We start from the raw sequence: 10,192 nt of genomic DNA, 5'->3' as shown, positions 1-10,192 counted from the left end.
GAACATTGCCAAAAGACACAGAAGGGAAGGATGATGATGATGTGAGAATGAAATCAGCCCAAGACCCCCACGGCCTCCAGACCAAAAACTGCCCACTAGCCCCGGGAACTGTGACTTCGTGGGAGAGTATGAAGCGTGCTTTCTTGGAGAAATTCTTCCCTACTTCGAGAGTGATTCTCTTACGGAAGAAAATTAGTGGTATTCAACAGAATCATGGTGAGACATTCCCGGCTTATTATGAGCGCTTCAAGGGCCTTGTAGCTTCATGTCCTCAACATCAAATGAAGGAGGAACTTCTCCTTCAATATTTCTATGAGGGCCTCCTTCCTATCGAACGTCAAATGATTGATGCATCAGCGGGAGGAGCATTGGTGGACAAAACACCAAGGCATGCCAAGATTCTCATAGCCAACCGAGCGCTCAACGCTCAACAATATGAAGGAGTGGGTCAAAGGGAAGCCCCACGACAACAAAGTGTAAATGAGGTGAGTGCTATTTCTGAAATTCAATCACAACTTGCTAATCTTACTTCTCTTGTTTCTCAGGTTGTGATTGGTCCAAAAGCACAAGAACACCAAGTTTGTGGCGTGTGCTCAATTCAAGGGCATCCATCCGACAAGTGCCCTCAACTAATCGAGAATGGTGGGTGGGAATCTGCCAATGCAATTGGTTTCCAAGGACAAAATCAAAACAACCCATACTCGAACACTTACAATGCCGGATGGAGGGACCATCCAAACTTCAAATGGAGGGAGCCACAACAAGCTGCCCAACAAGGAGGATTTAGGCCAAACCCCCCTGGTTTTTATTCCAAGCCGTATGCACCCCAACAACCCCAACAACCCCAACAACCTTCGGCATCATCTCATTCAGGTACGTCCTTGGAAAGTGATCAAGCTATGCAATTACTAACCTCTATTTCGCAGGGATTGCAAAATCAAAACAACCGGATAGCAAATAACGAAAAGGAGATGATGGATATGAAGAAACAAATAGGGCAGATTTCTGAGTTCCTTGGACAGATTAGAGAGCAAGGAAAGCTTCCTAGCTCAACCACAGTCAATCCAAAGGGAGGATTCGAATCCGCCAAGACCATCACCCTAAGGGGTGGAAAAGAAGTTGGGACCGAGCCAAACAATCCCAAATCTGCCCAGAAAGTAGATAAAGAGACGACACAACCTGAGGAAGTGTCTAGCTCACCCACGGTAAGGGTGAAAAACCCAATGCCGCAGGCCCCCAATCACCCTAACTCGGCCAAATCAGGTAATTTAAGTTCAAATTCATGTACTTCACGTCCTAATCTGCCCAATGTACCTTTTCCTCGCAGGTTCATGCAAGAAAAAAAGGAAGAAAGCGAGAAGGACATTCTTGAAACGTTCCGGAATGTGCAAGTGAACATACCGCTTCTCGATGCAATCAAACAGGTTCCAAAGTATGCTAAATTCCTCAAGGACCTATGCAATACAAAGAGAAGAAGGGCAAACAAAGAGGTAGTAAAGGTAAGCGAGAATGTGTCCGCTGTTTTGCAACGTAAACTGCCTACCAAGTGCAAAGACCCCGGTAGTTTCACGATTCCTTGTGTGATTGGACATAATCGTTTTGAACATGCCATGCTTGATTTAGGTGCATCCATAAATGTCATGCCTTATTCTATTTATGCATCTATGAATTTGGGTGAATTAAAACAAGATGGTGTAATTATACAATTGGCCGATCGTTCTAACGCGTATCCAAAAGGAGTTTTGGAAGATGTGCTTGTGCAGGTGAACCATTTAATTTTTCCGGCTGATTTCTACGACCTAGACATGGAGGATTCAGCCCATTCTACATCTTTGCCGATTCTCCTTGGTAGGCCATTCATGAAGACGGCCCGAACGAAGATTGATGTATACAAAGGCACCTTGACAATGGAATTCGATGGGGAAGTGATTGATTTTAATATTTCTGAAACTATGAGATATCCCGTTGATGACCATTCTTGTTTTTCCATTGATGTTATCGATTCTTTGGCGCAGGTATACCTTGAAGAATTGAACGAGGACGCCCTGGAAACAACCATCACTAAGGCCATAGAGTGCAAAAATGAAGGATTTGGGCCAATGCAAGGCCACGGCAAGGAGGAGGAATTCTTTGCCATGGGTTCTAGTGAAGAAATAATTGAGGTTGTGGCAGCCCTTGAGTCATTGCCACAACAATATGGTAAGGATCCACTCTCACTTTCAAATTCAGTTTCCACTAAGATGCTACCTTCTGTTGTTCAGGCACCATCGCTTGAACTTAAGCCGTTGCCGGACCATTTGAAGTATGTGTTTTTGGGAGAAGGCGAAACATTGCCCGTCATCATTTCATCAAGTCTCACGGCAATGGAGGAGGAGAAGCTTGTGAGGGTGCTGCGAGAACACAAAACGGCCATAGGGTGGACTTTGGCCGACATTAAAGGAATAAGCCCTACCACATGCATGCACCGTATACTTCTTGAGGAGGGGGCTAAACCAACTCGAGAGGCTCAACGCCGTCTCAACCCTCCGATGATGGAAGTGGTGAAGAAGGAAATAATCAAGCTTTTGGATTGCGGAGTGATCTACCCTATCTCCGATAGCCGTTGGGTCTCTCCAGTTCAAGTCGTTCCCAAGAAGTCCGGAGTAACTGTTATCAAGAATGATGAGAATGAGCTCGTGCCTACACGCATTCAGACTGGATGGCGAGTATGTATCGATTACCGGAAGCTAAATGCCATGACTAGGAAAGATCACTTTCCTTTGCCATTCATCGACCAGATGCTCGAAAGGTTAGCCGGTCATGCTTTTTACTGTTTTCTTGATGGATACTCTGGATATAACCAAATTGTGATAGCCCCGGATGATCAAGAGAAGACCACATTCACATGTCCCTTTGGAACATTTGCTTATCGTCGCATGCCATTTGGCTTATGCAACGCACCGGCCACTTTCCAAAGGTGTATGGTAAGTATATTTTCCGATTTTGTTGAAAAGATCATTGAGGTTTTCATGGATGATTTCAGTGTATTTGGGAGTTCATTTAATAATTGCTTGGATAATCTGACCTTAATTTTGAAACGATGTGTTGAAACTAACCTTGTCTTGAATTGGGAGAAATGTCACTTTATGGTGAAACAAGGTATAGTTTTAGGACATATTGTTTCAGAAAAAGGAATTGAAGTAGATAAATCGAAAATAGACCTTGTACGTCACTTACCCTCTCCTACTTCGGTTAGAGAGGTACGTTCGTTTCTTGGCCATGCAGGGTTCTATAGGCGTTTTATCAAGGACTTCTCCAAGATGTCCAACCCTCTTTGCCGATTGCTTCAAAAAGATGTGCCATTCAAGTTTGATGAAGAGTGTAATTCGGCATTTAACCAACTCAAGGAGAAGCTAGTCTCGGCCCCCATTATTGTACCTCCAGATTGGAGCCTTCCGTTCGAGCTCATGTGCGATACATCCGACTATGCATTAGGAGCTGTTCTAGGACAAAGAAGAGACAAGCGGCCGCATGTCATATACTATGCCTCTCAGACTCTCAATGATGCCCAATTGAACTACTCCACGACGGAAAAAGAACTTCTAGCTGTGGTTTTTGCTTTAGATAAATTCCGTTCATATTTAATTGGTACTAAAGTAATCGTTTATTCTGATCATGCAGCTTTGAGGTACTTGATCACGAAAAAGGAAGCAAAGCCGAGGCTTATCCGTTGGATTCTTCTTCTTCAAGAATTTGATATTGAAATCCGGGATAAGAAAGGAAGCGAGAATGTAGTGGCTGACCATTTAAGCCGAATGATCCACGAGGAGCATGAACATGCCGTACCTATCCTTGAAACTTTTCCCGATGAGCAGCTGCTATCCATTGAGGTAAGTGAACCATGGTATGCAGATTTAGTGAATTACTTGGTGGCTAAACAAATTCCAAATGAACTAAATAAGCACCAACGTGATAAGCTTAAAAATGATGCACGTTTCTATGTTTGGGATGACCCTTATTTGTGGAAGTATTGCTCAGATCAAATTGTACGTAGATGTGTGCATGATTCTGAATTTCACTCAATTCTAAGCTTTTGTCACACATATGCATGTGGTGGTCATTTTGGCACACAACGCACTGCCCTCAAGGTTCTAGAGTGTGGTTTTTATTGGCCGACTATATTTAGGGATGCTAGAACCTTTTGTATGTCTTGTGATCGTTGCCAACGAATGGGTAACATAGGTACCAAGGTCCAAATGCCGCAAACCCCTGTCTTTAATGTTGAAATTTTTGATGTTTGGGGCATTGATTTCATGGGCCCTTTCCCTCCATCTTATGGTTTCACTTATATCTTGCTAGCCGTTGATTATGTTTCTAAATGGGTGGAAGCAAAAGCCACCCGTACTAACGATTCTAAGGTGGTTGCAGATTTCGTGAAAACTAACATTTTTGCTAGGTTTGGAATGCCGAGAGTAATCATAAGTGATGGAGGGTCTCACTTTTGCAATCGGACCATTGAGGCGTTGCTAAGAAAGTACCATGTCAACCATAAGGTCTCCACACCTTACCATCCTCAAACAAATGGCCAAGCCGAGGTGTCTAACCGAGAAATCAAACAAATTTTGGAGAAGACCGTTGGACCAACAAGGAGGGATTGGAGCTTACGTTTAGATGATGCACTGTGGGCATATCGTACGGCATACAAAACACCCATTGGGATGTCACCTTTTCGGCTCGTCTATGGTAAGCCATGTCATTTGCCCGTAGAGTTAGAGCACAAGGCACATTGGGCCGTGAAGACTTTCAACATGGACATAGATGCAGCGGGAGTTCATAGGAAGCTCCAATTGAATGAACTTGAGGAGATTCGGAATGAAGCCTATGAGAATGCCCGGATGTACAAAGCCAAGACCAAAGCATTCCATGATAAAATGATTCGAACCAAGACCTTCACAGTTGGGCAGAAAGTGTTACTTTTCAACTCTCGCCTACGTTTGTTTCCTGGTAAGTTGCGTTCTAAATGGATTGGCCCATTTGTTGTTACTAATGTTTTCCCTCATGGTGTAGTGCAAATCAAAAGTTCAAGGACGCAGCAAGAATTCAAAGTGAATGGGCATCGATTGAAGCCCTATTACGAGATGTTTGAGGAGCATGTCATGGAGGAGGTACCCCTCCATGCCGTGGAACCTAGTCAAGCTTAAACGGAGGTACCGTCCGGCTGCAAGACGTAAAAGAAAGCGCTACTTGGGAGGCAACCCATGCATTCAACAAAGGAAGACTTAGAAAGCACTCCAAATCCAGATTCCTAAAAAAACTCTTCTCTTTGTTGCTATTTCGTTTCTGCCTTGTTAGGTTGTTTAGTTGTTATTGTTTGTTTGTTTATTAATTGTGTGAGTCTATGATTGTAACATTGAGAAAATGTTTGATTTATTGATAGGCACTGCTAAACAAAGAAAGATGGTGTTTCACAAAGGTTGTTTGCTTGAGGCCCCACTACGTGGCTTTACTCTTGAAGCGGAAGGCGTAGGAACAGAAGGCATCGGAGCAGAAGGCGTAGGAACAGAAGGCATCGGAGCGGGAGGCATCGAAGATAGAGCATTCCAGGCCTCAATACTTGGCCAAGCGCTGGATGAGCCAGGAAAAAGGTGCCTCTGGAGGAAAGACGAAAACCTTTGACGGTCACTGTGAATCCGACCTTCAGACTCTTGCAGCTCATCAAGCTTCCTCTTCATGCCCGTCGAATAGTTGTTTGCAAGCACGTGCAAACTTCTATTCTCATACTTCAGCTGCTGGATCTCCTGCTTGAGACTTTCCACCTCTGCCATCAATGATTCCACCTGACGGGAGGGGGCAAGCAGGCGTTGGCCCATGTTGGACACAGAACTCGCACACTGAACACTAAGTGCGAGGGACTCTTGAACGGCCAACTCATCGGACCGTCCTGACAGCAGCCTACTATCTTTCGGAGTGAGAAGGTTCCTAGCTACTATTGTAGCTGTTGTGGCGTCCTGCATCACGGAGTCTTCACCTGTGAGAGGACCGTTAGAAGAAAAGAAAGAAGGGCGCTATACGTTACCTTGACGCGGCGCGCCCGTATCACTGCTAAGGCTCAATTCCAAGCTAAGGTTCGATGAGTTTGCCATTTTTCAAAAGTGTTCAAAGAGAAGGGATGGAGTTAAATTTCAAAGGGCCGAAGTCGATTTTCAAGAAGTGGGAATTCTTCAGAGTGTGTGTGTTGGGGTGATTGATAGCTCTATAAAAAGCCAAGGCGACGCGTCCACCGATTCAAAGAGCCAGATTTTCCGGCGTAATTTAGGCGACGCTTTCTCGGCTTTTCAGAAGACGCGTTCAACTTTGTCAAAAGATATCTGACAAAGCTGAAAACACGTGGAGGCCATCATCGCAACTACACCTCTTTAGCCGAAAAGCGCAAAGTTCGGCGACGCTTTCTCTGCTTTTCAGAAAACGCGTGCAGCTTTGTCAAAAGGAGCCGCATCCGCACTACTACGTGTCGTTCAGAAATCGAAGGGGCGTCGTTCAGAAATCGAAGGGGCGCCTGCTCAGAAATCGAAGAGGCGCCACTATTTCAAAAAGCCAGAGTTGCGGGATCAAAACGTTTGTCGACAAAGGTAAAAAGTACCACCACTTGCTATTATCTCTATATATGTCGACCTTCGTCTTTTATGGCAGGGCAAACCTGAAGAAAATGCCCAACTCTCCCTCACCTCTGAGGGTGCACTCCCAGCCAAGCCTTTCGAAATATTCAATTCTTTCTTCTTCCCCAAAGATGATACCAGATGCCTGGAGTACATATGACCCAGGAGGAAACAGCACAACAAATACATGTGCTGATTCATTCACCGCTTCTTCAAAAGCAAAGGTATCTCATATCATCAAGGTCAAAAGCAAAAGTATCTCATATCATGCTCTTTCCCTGTCTTTTTCTTTGTCCTTGTTCTTACTCGCATGGCAAAGTAAAAGAAGCAATCAGCCGGCACTTGGAGTCAGTCTTCCGATCTGGAGCCAACTGCCTGGGATCTATTCCTGATTGCTTACCTAGCGTTGCTCTCGAGTAGTCATCTTCAACGGTTGATACACTTCCGGAGAAGGGACCACTTCTGCAAAGGGGAGCGAGTAAGGCAAGTGAAAATGATACATTGAAGCATGTGGAGACAAACATAGGCTGAGTTATCCTCCAACCCTTTTCAATACGAATTGGAAAGATTGAACAAAGAAACAGATAAAAGGGATAAGCTCAGACCTTCGGGGGAGACCAAAAGAACCATCCTGCTGCCCAGTTCAAGAAGTAGCACAAAGGAAAATCAACGATGGGCAGAAACCAGTTCAAGAGTAAGCCTGTGGAATCACAAAGATCAAAAGCCTCAATGCAATTACCAAGGAGAAGATGGAATTTACACTCTATAACCAGATTTGCGTCTCTAAACTCTTCTCTTTGTTAATTACATTATGCCATGTTTAGTATGTTTAAGTGCTTTTTGTGTATTTACTTATGCTTTGTGTGAATCTATGCTTCAAACATTGAGGACAATGTTTAATTTAAGTGTGGGGGGGTAACTAAGTATGTTGATGCAAATTCGTTGAATTTTATCACCCACACTTCAAGTGTTGTTCCTTGCTGTTTTAAATGTTTTTAAGGTGTTTTTAAACTGTTTTAGCGTGTTTTGTTTTATAACTCCGAAAATCACATAAAAATTTGAAAAACATTTTTTTGAAAAGCCTAAAAAGAGTGTTTTGAGTTGTTTTTGTGTCTTAGGGAACCTTCCAACGTTATGATGAGGATTTGGTTTGTAATTGCATGACTGTTAAAAAGAGTTATAAACATGGAGAAAAGTTTGATTTACTCTTGGTATATGCTTAGTTATGGTTATAATGTATGACTTCACATGCAATCATAAAAGAAAAATTCGTTTTTGTAACATGCTTGAAGGAAGGAACTCAAACAAACGCTACAACCCTGAGAGACTTGAGCCTATAACGTTCTTTGGAGAGTATAATCTGTGATTTCTTGTTTTCTAAAGTCGTTGCATGATCTCATTATTCTTTGCTTGGTTACTACTTAGAAGGCGTTTCATCATATAGTTCCAAATGCTAGAACTCATGCCCATTTCATTCAAAGCATGTTATTGATTTGCATAACACATATTCGAGATGAAGTTGTGTAGTTGCCACCATAGCCAAATAGCCTCACTTCCCATATTTCGTATATGTTGTAAGTTGTACCCCCGTTGAGCCGTGTTAGCCCATGTTCTTTGTTAACCCACTTTTTCCTCACCTAGCCTAGTTTAGGACAATCCCCACCCTTGTTCTTAAAAGATAGTGAGCATGACTTAATTGAATTCCTTTTGAGTTACATTATGAAAGAAAATAAGTGTGGGGGAGAGAATGTTTAAGTGTTTATGTTTTGAGATTCAAAAGAAAAGAAAAAGAAAAGAAAAAAAAAAAAAAAAAAAAAAAAAAAAAGAATAAGTGATTGAAGAAAGGTTCCAAAACACCAATTCTGGGCGTAAATTGTCTAAATTCTCCCTTTTTGTTCAAAAGTTGAGTTTTCATTCAAAAGTGAATTCTAAGTTGATTCAAATGCTTTGCTCACTATTTCTTTAAGAACCTTTGTTTTCCATATCCCTTCTTTGTTATCCACATACCCCAAGCCCCGTTACAACCCTTGACTTCTATCTTGAGTGTTGTGTGTTTCAATTTGTGGAGTTTGAACTTGGTATGAGCTTATGGTGTCACTGGTTCTCGCGTCTAAGTAGTAGCATTCCATTCATGAGATCATATCTAAACATGCTTATTAACTCCAGAAATTGCTCTCTTTATGATACATATATGTGAGTGTTCGTTTTCATATTTACATCAATCTTCTCACATGTAACTAGATTAGGGTGTGTAGTCAGAAAATCTGAGTGAAATTTGAGTACATATCTTGTAAGGAATTGAGCAAATTCTCTAAAAGCATGTTACTACATTCAAAATATAGTTTTAAATACTTAATTGTGAATTAGTATGTGGTGACTATGATTAAGTATGTACTTAAGTGTAAAGATAACCAAAATCTGTGGGAATAATGATTTTTAACATGTCATGTGCATTGGAAATCCCTGAGGCAACGTTGGAAGGTTTAAGATTGTGTTTGGTTTGTTTCGTTTCGTTTTATTTTGTTTTTCTGTTTTGCTCGAGGACTAGCAAAAGCTAAGTGTGGGGGTATTTGATAGGAGCATATTCATGCGACTTAAATGGCTTGTTCTCGTACATTTACGTTATGTTTCTTTAGTTAGTTTAGTCCTTTATGCTTCTTTTGTGTGTTTTCAGGATAATAAGACGTGTTTGACGAAAGGATGCATTATGGAGTGTTTTGGAGCACTATTGGGCTAAGGATGGATAGCTTATGCTTGGAGCCCAAGTGTTGGATGAAATTGAAGGCCTTGTAAGCACTTGAGGACACAAAACAATGGCCCTAACCCAATTACATTCACCTTGCCTTGGGCTTAACACAAACACCATTCCTTGCCATGCAAGGGGGAGCAATTTGGGTCCATTTCATGTAATTAAACCCTAGCCCAATCCACAATCACTTCAAAGCCATGCAAAACCTTTCAACACCTTTTAATCATTCCCCTTTAAATTATGATTTTATTTCCTAACCCTACATGCATTATTTATTAGCATCTTCACATGCATTCACACACCATCTTCCCTTTTACAAAACACCTTGTGCCGTGCCTTCCCTTCACAATTTCAGCTTTCCTCCTTGAAATTCCACATGCATTCACTTCATCATTACACCACCACTCATTCTTTAATCCACATGCACATTCAATCATTCACTCAAGCACCCTTGTGCCATGTTTCCCCCTTTGTTCCCACCCATCACATGCATCATCATCAAACAAACAACACTTTGCCGTGGGCACCATTCCACATTCCAGCTTTCCCTTTTATTTTCCAGCTTTCACATGTTGTCCTAGCTGTTTTTCCATCATTCCTCCACACAAACACCTTAAACAAACAGCCATATACATCTCCACTCCTCCTATAAATACCCTTGCATTCATTCATTCATTCCCCATTCAAATCTCTCCATTTCTCACACCACAACACAAACACACACCATCTTCACATCCTGAAATTCCAAGCCTTGCCGTGGGTTTCTTTCCATTTTCTATCTTTCCTCATCCATTTCCATAATTCCCCA

This window comes from Pyrus communis, chromosome 8 (assembly GCF_963583255.1).
Source record: "Pyrus communis chromosome 8, drPyrComm1.1, whole genome shotgun sequence".
Taxonomy (NCBI): Eukaryota; Viridiplantae; Streptophyta; class Magnoliopsida; order Rosales; family Rosaceae; genus Pyrus; species Pyrus communis.
This window is presented reverse-complemented; position numbering follows the sequence as displayed.